The 12,038-nt window shown below is 42.9% G+C and overlaps 1 long non-coding RNA gene across 1 annotated transcript in view; it reads right to left on the reverse strand.

Annotated features, from left to right (window-relative positions):
- The window catches only part of LOC127037527 (uncharacterized), a 267,537-nt gene that overhangs the window by 27,087 nt on the left and 228,412 nt on the right, over positions 1-12,038 (reverse strand). The gene's annotated exons all lie outside the window — the stretch shown is intronic.

Consider the following 12,038-nt stretch of genomic DNA (forward strand, 5'->3'; position numbering starts at 1 on the left):
TTCCAATTGAGCTCTGAGGTGTTCAGATCTGGGGGTGTGTTTTGTTTCCCTCTCTAAATACAAACAGTGCGATTGCCACCTGGAGGATTTAGCATCCTCATCATTTTGTCAAAGAGAGTAAACTCTGCTCCAAGGAACTGTGATTTTTATTTAGATTAAGGCTGAGGAGATGAAGCTGGGGAAAGGCCATTGAATTTGGTCTGCACTCTCACTATCTGGCACATGCATAAGCCTCTCCTGGATCTCTTGAGATTCTTGTTTTTGCAAAGTGCTTTGGGGATGAAGCCTGGTTTCCAGCATCCATCACACTGGGGGCTGAGGCCAGGGTTGCTGAGAACTGCACTAAATTCAAGCATCTGCATTAAAAGTTACTCCCGGAGTTTGACTCTGGCAGTGTCATCTTGCTCACAAAGGATGGCTCCAGCCAGCAGCCAAAAGTTTGAAATAACGTTTGGTTTGTCAGCCCTGCCGGCGATGATGGCCAGGAATCTCCTTGCCCTTCAAAGGTGCTAAAGTGACTGATGTTATCTCTGTACCAACAACTCAAGGGTGGAGTTGCTGTGGGAAGGAGGGAGGGGAGCTGAGCTGCCTCCTGGATCTCCAGTAGGAGTAAAGAGGTTATTTTTGTCTCTGTATTTGGCAGTGGTGCAACCGCTGCTGGCATCCTGTGTCCAGTTCTGGTGGCCACAGTTCTAGAAGGATGTTGATACATTGGAGAGGGTTCACAGAAGAGCCACAGGAATGAGTAAAGGATTAGAAAACCTGCCTTATAGCAATAGACTCCAAGAGCTCAATCTAATTAGCTTAACAAAGGGAGGGTTAAGGAATGACTGAGGGTACAGTATTTAATAGTGCACCTATATACCATAAAAGGCACCTATAACCCAAGCGTAGCACCCACATATTGTAGAGTGACACCTGTATATTGTAAAATGGCACCTATATACTATAGACTTGGCACACATGTACTGTAATATAGCATTAGAGTTAGTTGAAAATTTTCCAACTGACCGTTTTTCTGTTGGGACATGTTGATTTCAACACAAACATTTTTGGGAGTGGGAAGACCCTAAGCAAAGTGTTTCGATCATGGAATGGAACATTTTTTCGAGATGACTTTTCATTTCAAAATTTATTTGATACATTTATAAATTGTAATATAAACATTTTAAAAAATTGATATCAATTAACTCAAAACAAATTTTTTGTTTAGCAGGAAAGGTTGAAATTGTACATTTCATTCCAATTCTGAACAAAAACAAATTCTGCATTTCCTGCTAAAACATAACTCTCTTCCACAAAACTCTACACAACCTTAGATGCTCAATTGCACATTAAGGGTGATTTGATCAGTCTGTAAGTACCTACATGGGGAACAAATATTTAATAATGGGCTCTTCCATCTAGTAGCGAGAGTAATGAACCAATGGAACAATTTACCAAGGGTTGTGGTGATTCTCCATCACTGACCATTTTAAAATCAGGATTGGATGATTTAGAAGATACCCTCTAGGAATTATTTGGGGGAAGTTCTCTGGCCTGGGTTGTACAGGCAGTCAGACTACATGATCATAAAGGTCCCTTCTGGCCTTGGGGTCTATTAGTGCCGGTAGCTGGGATTATCGCACCAGGCACAATATAATTGATTGTGTAGTTACAGTATATACCATATGTATTCTACTTAGTGTGTATTTCATAGTCTGAGTGCAAGCCTGTTGAAGTCAGTGGTAACTTTACGCTGACTTCAGTGGGTTTTGCATTAGGCCTTTAGCACTTACACAGACGCAGTGACTACATTCAGGAATTTAACACTGTTTAGTCCTTTGATTCTCTCTAAGGTTCTCATCCTATCCCCACCACTGTGCTATTGGATAATGTGGGAACCGTGATTTTTCCAAAAGTGAATTGTGTGTGTCTGTGTGTAAGAGAGAAAATTACCTATAGGACCTGAGCCTCATTTACGCTGGGGCCCCTCTATACTATGCTGGCAGTGTAAAGAGACTTTTGTGCAAATGAGAATTAAAAACACACAATCTTCACCCTCGGTTCTGCATTTTCCCTACATGACAGGGTGAGGGAAGTTCAGATTTGGATCTGGGGTTTTGGTTTGGGACCCATTTATAGTGTCATGATCTTTCTTTAAAAATTAATATTCATATTGCAATGAGGCCAGAGACCACAGTGAGGACTGGGGTCCCATTATGTAATGTGACGTACAGAGACAGAGGTGGATGCAGTCCCTGCCCCGAAGAGCTGATGCAGGAGACACGTAATGAAGAATGTGGGAGAAGGGATACAATGAAATATGTCTGAGATGAGACTGAAATGAACGTGAGTTGTGTGCCTAAACCCCAAAGTTGGCTCTGGGAAGCTCAACCCTAAACTTTTAGAGTGTGTGTGTGTGTGTGTGTGTATATACATACACACATATAAGTGTGTGTGTGCCCATTGGGATGTTAAAATGACTATCATAAGCAGACCAAGTGCTAACTATCCCCATCTGCCCCAGTTGATCCACTGTAAACTGGCTGATTTTTTTTTACAGGCAAAGAATTTCCTATGTGTATTTTTTTAAAGGATTCATGAAGTTATTTCCCCCCTTCCCTCTCTCTTCTGTTAAGACAAGAAAAATACTCCTATATTCTTAAGGAACAATTGTAGCTACCTTTTTTCCTGGTGATTTCGAAGGATTACATACCATCTGCTCTGTGAAAGCTGTGACCGGCACTGCCTTGTCTGCTTCAGCTGAATTCCTACCCGCACCTTTCGTATTTCCACACAGTAGTTTGGCATTTAATATGCGGTAACATCTTCCTTTTGTGAACACATTTTCCATCTGTGCTGTATTATTCAGACCACCTCAAGGGAATTTCAAACTACTTCCCTCACCCCCCTCCTCCAGGAAACCAGTTTTTTCATGTACAAATGTATCATCAGCCTTTAAGTTCTGGTTAATTAACAATCCCACCTTCCCTTCACCTTCTGATTCATTAACAATGTGAATTGGACAATCAAGTATGGACAAGGCCCCAAGGACAAACCTGGCGAGCCTTCTGTATGGTATGGCACAGGGCTCCAGTTCATGATGGAAGATGGGGAAGGAATATTCAGTTCAGGAGACACTCTCACCAGTGAAGATTCGGAAGACTATGGGAAGACGTTTCATGCTCATTGACTGTAGCACTTAGTCTGAATACTTTCTGTCCCTTGTGTCTAAGGATAGGCAGCATGTTGATATCCTAATATGGTGGTTCCCAAACTGTACTAGACTAAAACCTCAAGTCTTATTCTCTGCTGCTTGGCACCATTTGGGACCAAGGCAAAATGGGTACAAAATGCCACCACGGCGGAATGGTAATGTGTTACACTCATTGTGCACACGGGTGATGGAGGATCGAGCCCCTTGTCTGTGTTGCCCAGATCCTCTCGTCTCCCATTCAGCAGCAGGAACTCTAACTTTTAATGGGAGCTTGGGTTGTACTGAAGAAAAAAGGTGATGATCAGATAATACTGTGAGATGAAGGCCATGTAACTACCTAGATCAGGGGTCGGCCACCTTTCAGAAATGGTGTACCGAGTCTTCATTTATTCACTCTAATTTAAGGTTTTGCATGCCGGTAATACGTTTTAAGAAGGTCTCTTTCTATAAGTCTACAATATATAACTAAAGTACTGTTGTATGTAAAGTAAATTACATTTTAAAAATGTTTAAGAAGCTTCATTTAAAATTAAATTAAAATGCAGAGCACCCCGGACCAGTGGCCAGGACCCGGGCAGTGTGAGTGCCACTGAAAATCAGCTCGCGTGCCACCTTTGGCAGACGTGCCACAGGTTGCCTACCCCTGACCTAGATAGAGATCACGGGGAACTAGGATGTGGAGCAGTTCCATGTATATGGGAATGGGAAGTGAGCACTGGTGGTGCACTGTCTCCCTACCTTGTGCTTCATTATTCTGGGGTGGAGGATTCTACTGTACAGTCAGACAAGCCTGAAGTACCTGTTGGAGCTCCCAATTGTGGAGCCTGGCTTTTCAGCTCCAGTTGTAAAGACTCTTGCTTTTAGATCTGGAGGTCCCCAGTTGAATCGGCTAAGATGGCAGCCATTGCAGTGGCTCTTCTCTTTAGCAGGAGAAAAGACCGTTTTAAAGGTGCCAACTTTTCTGATATTTTAAGACTAAAATAAACCAGGTGAAGCAGCCTTTCAAAGCTTGACTATCCCAGTCACTAAGGGCGAGTGAAGGTTCTTTGATAGTCGTGGGATTTTTTTCCCCTCTTTTTGGATGAGGGAGTAAAATTTCATTAACTTCATTGTCACCTGCTATGCCTGAGCTGGTAAACTTTCCTGACCCTTCTCTGGTGTGTAACAAGTCTCCAGAGATGGACTCAGGCTGAAAAGTGCTGATCCAAGTTTCAAACACCCTTGAGTTTAGATCCAGGATGTTGAGACCCATTAATTTGTTCTGATCACAATTATGTCTTTATGGTCAAAGCAGCCAATGTTTGTTCTGAAACCTGGCCATGTGGCTGGATCATGAGACCCTATGCACCAACCAAAGTTAATAACAGGTAAGTTTGACCTTTGATGTATATGAAATGGGCGAACAGTTGGTGTCAGTAACAGCCTCTGCTCTAACATTTAATGTTTTTAGCATGTGAAAGAAAAAAGAATCTCAATGCAAGAAACAGATTGTGGGTGCTCAGCTCTGCTCTTAACTGTTCCTTCACTCCTGGAGTTAATGGTGCCAGGGCAGCGTGCATGCTTTGAACAGGTGGAGGTGAGCAAACACTGTGCTTGGCTCACTGCTTCAAGTAGTTCGTAAACACTTGCCAGCAACAACATAACTGCTGTGACACACTGAACCTCTCTGCTAAGGGCAAGGAACCCTTGCCTGAGCTGCATCAAGAATCGTGGTGTGTTTTTTCTTTTTTTTCTCTCTCTCTCTCCGTGATGATGAGCTCCTTGGAAAGAGGCCACGTTCAACAGTTCACACTGCTCTGCCCTGTGTCCCGGGCTCCTAGCTGAGCCAACTAAAAGTAAACTCCTTGTGTCTGCATAACTTAAACTCTGATTTGCTGCAGTTAGTCCACAGTCAAGCTCCATCCCGTCTTGGAGCATGACTCCATAGCCTGTGATTGCCTTTTGAGGCAAAATGAAGGCACTCTTAGGACTGGAAGGGACCTCAAGAGGTCGTCCAGTCCAGTCCCCTGCACTCTATGCAGTGCTAATACTTCAGTGCCTGTACATTCTTGGGTGTAATCTGAAATTGGGTTTGGCTCTCTAAAGCCCTGAGCAGCTCGTATGAAGTGCTGGGCTCCCACTGAAGTTACTGGGAATCGAGGGCACTCAACACTAGAGCTGCTCGGGAATTTTCCATCAGAATAATTTTCAGTTTTGCTGAAAACGGTTGATTTTCATCCAGGCAGATCTAACTGAAATATTCCATTTTATTGAACGGACTCAAAATGTTTTATTTAAAATCAGTTCATCGAAACATTAAATTGCATTTCCCAATCAGTGCACTGCATTATGGGAGTTGTGCTTTGGGCCCCCACTCTCTCTTAGGGGCAGGACTCCCCAGAGGATATCTCCTGTAATACTATGCATATTTCCCTTTGAAGGAGCCATGTGGTATATCATGGGGGAGACATGATCCTGCGTGCATCTTGGGAAATGTAGTCCAGCCAGGGAGCCTGCCCCAAGGCAAGTGTGGGGGCATCAAGGTCTAGAAATACAACTCCTGTGAGGCAGTGTGCCACTAGGAAAAAATGTTGTTTGATATTGAACTGACTTGAAATGAAACACTTCAGATCAGTTCAATAAATTGGAATGAAACATTTCAATTTTAGGAATGTCAAAATGTTTTGACACTTCTGAAAAATTTATATTCAGAATTTCTGTTCCACAATTATTGGTTTTTTATTTCAATTTTTCATCCCAATTTGGGACAGAAGCAACTGTTGAATTTTCCCGAGGACTAGAAATTGTGAATTTTACTCCGCTCTAGTCAATACCTTGTAGGATCCAATTTATTTACAGTGTTGCTTATTGATCCTACCAAACAAAGAGGACGCTGAATGTCTCCCTGGCTCAGAATCCTGTTTGAACTTTGGGAAAGTTCAGCTCCGGACACCAGTTTGTGGCAAGGGTCCTAACCCTCTTTAAAAATCACTCTGTTCTCTGAGCAAACTGCACGCTCCGTTTGGAGAATGAAGTTAAAATGTGAAGACTGAGACCTGAATTTGCAATTAAACACCACTTGACTCTGCTTTGAGGTAAAGTGGGCAGAACTGCACCATAAATGGCCTAATTGTAACTGAGAATTCAGTCCTAAATTCCCTACTTATTTGGAACTTCTGAGACTAGTTTCTCCATAAAAGACAAAGGCAGTAATGACACCTAGGTTTGCTGGTGACTGGATTCTAGACACTGAGTTTACACAATCCAAGGGAAAGCTGTAATGTATTTATTCTGCCTGCATTTATTTATCTTTTGGGCACATCAAATTGCAGGAAGCCAAGGCTAGATTATTATTTTTTTTAATATAGCCTAGGGAACTGTATATTTATAATCGGTGTGAAATTACCAGTAGGTATGAATGGCGGCCATCCACCAAGGTTGATGAGCAAGTTTATAACCTGACTTTTTTTTTTTTTACTTTGACCCTTATCACTGAATATTCACAAACCAGGCAAAGCAAAAAGACTTTGTGTTCGTTACAAATACAAGATCTTAAGCAGCTTTGCACAAGTAGGATCTGCTTCTGAAAGACAAACCCGCAATTCAACTCCCCTTCCATCTCCCTGAGAGTTTGAGAGCGTAATGTCTGTTCTGTTCCCCTCTAAACAAAAGGCATCAGGAGTTCAGCTTAGCAGTTCACTGTGAAAAATTGCAAATGTAATCTGGCTGGCATTGCTTTTACCATCCATCCGTCAGTGAGATTAGACACGGATATAAAGCTGTGGAATAGCAGACACTTGATCTGAAACAGTAAGCTCCATCTGACTCACTTGTTACTTCTAGATGCAGAAAAGCATTACGGTCAGACTGCAGCAATGCAGGGGTATAGATGGCTTGGGGGCATTGGTACTAATGGCATATGCAGCCCTTACTTTTTAAGTCACTGGTTCAAATCAGGAATGGGTCACTAATGCCCGAAATTCAGATGCTTGGCTGCTGGCTGCGTGCAGTGAGTGAGCGATCCGAGTTCAATGCCTAATGGCCTACAGCCATGTCCAAAACCTATTTAAGCCTGGTGCTCGGCAGCAGTACATTTATCACCTTGACAAGCTCCATCAAACATGCATTAATCTTTGAAAGAAATCGGCTAGTAAATAAATGAAATACGTAATCTGGAGACGCACGCACAAAAGATGGATTTGATAATGTGATGTTGAACGACGAATGATTTACTGTTCAAGAGTTAGCTGCCAATGGGGGTTGGGCTGTTTTATTTTCAAAAGGGGAATGGATGGATGGAGTTTGCTGCTTCAAAACATTCATTTTCGTGTCATGGCTAGATGCCGTGAAACATCTGGAAAGAATCGGGAGTGTCTGTTTGCTATCTCCTGGGGTTCTGCATATTTCTTAGTTGCTAGAGAGCAAGTGCCTGCAGCCTGCTTCTCTGCCCTCTGAAGTGTTCCAGCTGATCTGATCAGTGCACTCCTCCAAGCAGAGGGCTGATTTTCATGCCTGCAATCTGGAGTAACTCCCCCGGAGTCTTTCGCTCCTGCAAATCATGTATAGGTCTTCCTGGGCATCAGTGAGCCTTCGGGCTTGCACGGGATAGAATGATGCTTCAGTTTTCTATAGCACTCTTAATGCAAGAATCTTGAAACACTTTACAGATATTGATGGATCAAACATTGCATGTGCTGTTGGCAAGTAGTATTAATGCCATTTTGAGAATGGGTAGAGCGAGGCACAGAGGTTTAAGTGACTTGCTCCAGTTCATGGAGGAGTCAGTAGCAGGAACAGAATTTGGGAATCCTGACTCTCAAGCCCACATTCAAACCACTAATTTATATTCCCTCTCTAGCACCTACTTTGTGAACATCCAAGTCCATAGCAAACTCTGCTGTGGGTTCCAGAAGAGGAGCACTGGAATGATGCAGCAGCTTTCTTCATGCAAATCTCCCCTTCCGTTAATAGTGATCCCTGAAAAATTTTCTTACCCCGTTTGCTAGCTTGTATTTTATCTACTGTGTATTTTCTTTGAGAGTTCATTATTTAATAGCTGCACATGTTTACTTTTGCTGGCTAAAGTAAATGGCTTCTTTCTATATGTTGGATCGGATCTGATTTTTTTTTTCTTTTAACTTCCAAGCCTTTTCCTGCATGGAGCTGAGATTCACTATTGTATTTAATTTGTTTTCAGTGCGTCTCCTGGAAGGTTTTAAAACAGTATTATGTAGATTTTATCTTTGCAATAACATAGAGGGAAATCTAGATCCCATTGAAGTCAATGCCAAGTGAGATTTTTGCCTTCAATGGGGTCAGAAGTTTACCCATAGGTGGTTTGGAGATTGGTTGATGCATACGCGTTTTAACTCTTGGCCACCAGTTTAAATCCAGCCCTGCTGGGGAGCTAGTGAGTGCATGACTCTTGTTTTTTAACCATCTGACTTCTCTTTAGTATGTGGGATGATAAAGACCTTGATCTAAACCCTGTTGAAATCAATGGGAGTCTTTCCACTGGCTTCCCCGAGCTTTTAATCAGGCTCTAATTAGCATATCTGAGCTCCTTACATGTGGTACTGATGAATATGTAGATAGACATGAAATAGACAGGTTTCCGTTCAAGTCACAAGTGGATATGAGGCCACGTTATAAGACCTCTAACAAAATTACCTTTCCTCCGCCTCCCGTTGGAGGCCAAAGATTGAAGAGGCCCTGGACGCTGAGCTAGTCTCTTGCCCCAACTGCCAGGCCTGGAAGGAAGCTGCTCATCGTGTCCCCGTTCTGCAGAATGTTTGAAGACTTCTGTATGGGGGTGGCCCTGTCAGCATGACAAACCTTGCTAGCACCAAAATTCCCCTGGAACAGAAGAATAATGCTCAGTAAAAACATAGGTAGACACTTTACTAACTAACTGGGGTAGTTTCTCCTCCAGATCAAAACAATAACACTCTCTAAGCCCCATTCCTATTTTTATTTATACAAATATTTATTTCCCATATATAAAATATGGGAAAGAAAAAGACTCAGAAATATTTAGCAGGGACCTCCTGGCAGCTTTTGCCGCTGGCTTGAATTGTCTAAACAACTTTTGGCTGGTGTGTAAACAGAGCCTTCTGCTTCTATAAACACTGCATCTAAATTGTTGAGTGGGGAAAAAAGCTGAAGCGGTCACATGAAGGGAAGATTTATCACTTCCGTCAGCTTAAGCAATTTTGTATTCCTCCAGGGCTTGCAAGTTTGGACTTGTTTTGCTTGGGAAATGTGGGAGGACAGGGACAGTGGGTACTTGTGCTATTGCAGAAGACGGTATCTACATGATCTCTGAGAGACTGGAACGCAATGGACGACCCCTTCAGGGATGTATCTCTTGACAAGAATCAACACACACATTTTTAAACCTAAGTATGTATGAAGAGGAGGAATAGTCCCTACTTTGTCTAGAAGGAGAAGGCAGTAGGCTGATGCACAGGGGTTTATCCTCATAGCCCCTAAGAAATGCCAGTGTGAGTTACGCCAGTGTGGTAAATCCACTTGCATTGAACAAATGCTCCCTGCTGTCTAAACAAAAGATATCTTTTCATTCTTCTAATAAGAATCAACCATTTTGCCAATGCCAAAAATCGACACCTGCTTTTATTGCAGCCCATTGCTTCCTTTAGGTGTAAAAGTAACCTGGTGTATTCGGGGGCTCTGTCATGGTCAATATTAAGTTTTCTTCTTTTCAAGCTCAGTGAGTAAGCAACCAATGAGATGTTCACTGGAACCATGGGTTGTTCTGAGAACTCCCCTCTGAGGAGAAGAAAGGAGAGGGTGCTGCTTCTGGTCATGGGATAATGGAGGAGCATAATTGTGCATTATGGGTACAAGAATACTTTGAGATCAAATCAAAGTGCTTTACAAAGGTGGATAACAAAACTTTCCCTGTTTTGCAGGCAGTGAAATGAAACATGGAGAATTGAAATGACTTGCCCAAGATTGTCCCACAATAAGGCCGGGTCTGCACTAAAAACTTTTGTGGATTATATAATGTTCCTTAGTGGTATTTTTTTTTCTTTTATACTGGCAAAAACCCTAGTGTAGAAGCAGCAATTCTGGCAAAAAAGTGCTATTGCCAGTATAAATTGGGTCAGCTCCAGGAGTGTTTCCCCTTTGCTGGCATAGCTGTTATACCACCAACCTTTTTTTTTTTTTTTCAGTGTAGACCTGATTTTGGTCAGCAGAATAATCTGCTACAGTATCCACATCACCTGTGTTCTATTCCTGGCTCTGCTGCTGAGTCGCTGTGACCTTGGATGCTTTCTTGAACTTGGTAGCTCTGCAGTTTTAGAGGTGCCCAGGATCTCAACCTCAGTTTTAATTTTTTTCTCTCCCTTCTCACTTCCTATACTCTACAGAGTGATGAGCTGATACTGGCTTGCTGACTTCTCAGTTCAGGTTGTTTCTAAGTTTTGGACATCTTGGCAACTTCCTGGGATGGAAAGCAAATCCAACCCAGTTAACTTGGATCCTTTTTCAGGTGGTTTGGATGTGAAAAGCTTGTTGTGCGTGGGGAAATTGGGTGTCTGGAATTCCCATTACAGGATGGACCAACATTGAGAATGCTCTATGCTGCGGCTCCAGAGTCTGTCGTCTCCTAACTAGCAATGGATCTTGGCCTGCAAAATTCTCATCTGCATCCAAATGTCCTTGAAGTCCAAGTGTAATGGTCCCTCGCCCGCCCGTGGGGAGGGAGGTCACTCCACCTCACTACACCAAGGGAATTTAGGTTCTGGATTTTTGGCTCCATTTGTTAGAGAGAGACTGGCTGCAGAGTGTAGACCTGATCTGAACTTCCTCAACAGGTGGAGGGAGGCAGATCCAGGGTTTGGGCCGGACAAAAGTCTAACCAGTCTGTTTTCTTCTGTAGTCTCAGTATCGACATTTTAAAATCCTTTTTGAATCCTGGATATTTCTAACTAGCCAATCCTCAGCATCAGATCTGCTGAGGCACATTAACCAAGCCAGAATGCTCTCCTACGGAAATGCTGATGAGCTTGCAGTTTGCACACCTGGATACAGTCAGCTGTACTAAGAGAAATCTCTCAGTGGCTGAGGATCTATAATTAGTGAATAGCAGAATATATCATCAGTCAGACAGGTACAAAGGAAGATCAGGCCCGCCGAGGACTGCAGGATATACATGGCTCCCAGTGTGAGAGAAAGCGAGAGCCCCAGATATATACATTTTTTTTACAGTTAGGCACTCTCAATTGCATGTGCACACTTGGGCACAATTTCAGTGTATAGAAAATACCACACACACTAACTGAATATTTGCTATGCATGTGGCCAATGTACCCTAGCAATTGCAGGCTCGATTTGTGAAAATCTGGCGCACTGGCTGTCTTGCCTTTATCCTTTGTTTAGCTTGTTATGACAATCAAGAAAGAAACCTATAAAAAGACTGGATCTTTAAATGGCTGAGTCTGCCCATAGGACAGAATAGAGGAAGATGGGGTGGTGACAGGATCTCCTACTGGCAGGGCAATGTCTGCTTGTGGTGGAACACCAGGCACACATCTGGGCCTGTGCACATAGCAAGTTCTCTGGGCCTGATTGTTCTGGTCCTTCCAGATTCAGAATTGAGGCAATGTGTTGGCACTGGAAGCTTGAGTTGCACCTAGGCCAGGCTGCACCATTTTGTGGCTAATTGGTCTCCTGGGCCATCAGTGCAAGACCTTGTCACCAAGCATCAGTTCATTTAACAAGAAATGCAGCAGAACCTTTACTATTTCTTTTTGGTTGGGGACACTTTAATTTCTACTCCAGTCAAAAGCATCTCTCTGGAAAAGGCTTGCCTGGCCCTGCTTACTCCTCTCAG

The sequence above is a fragment of the Gopherus flavomarginatus genome, chromosome 19, assembly GCF_025201925.1.
Source record: "Gopherus flavomarginatus isolate rGopFla2 chromosome 19, rGopFla2.mat.asm, whole genome shotgun sequence".
NCBI classification, from domain to species: Eukaryota; Metazoa; Chordata; order Testudines; family Testudinidae; genus Gopherus; species Gopherus flavomarginatus.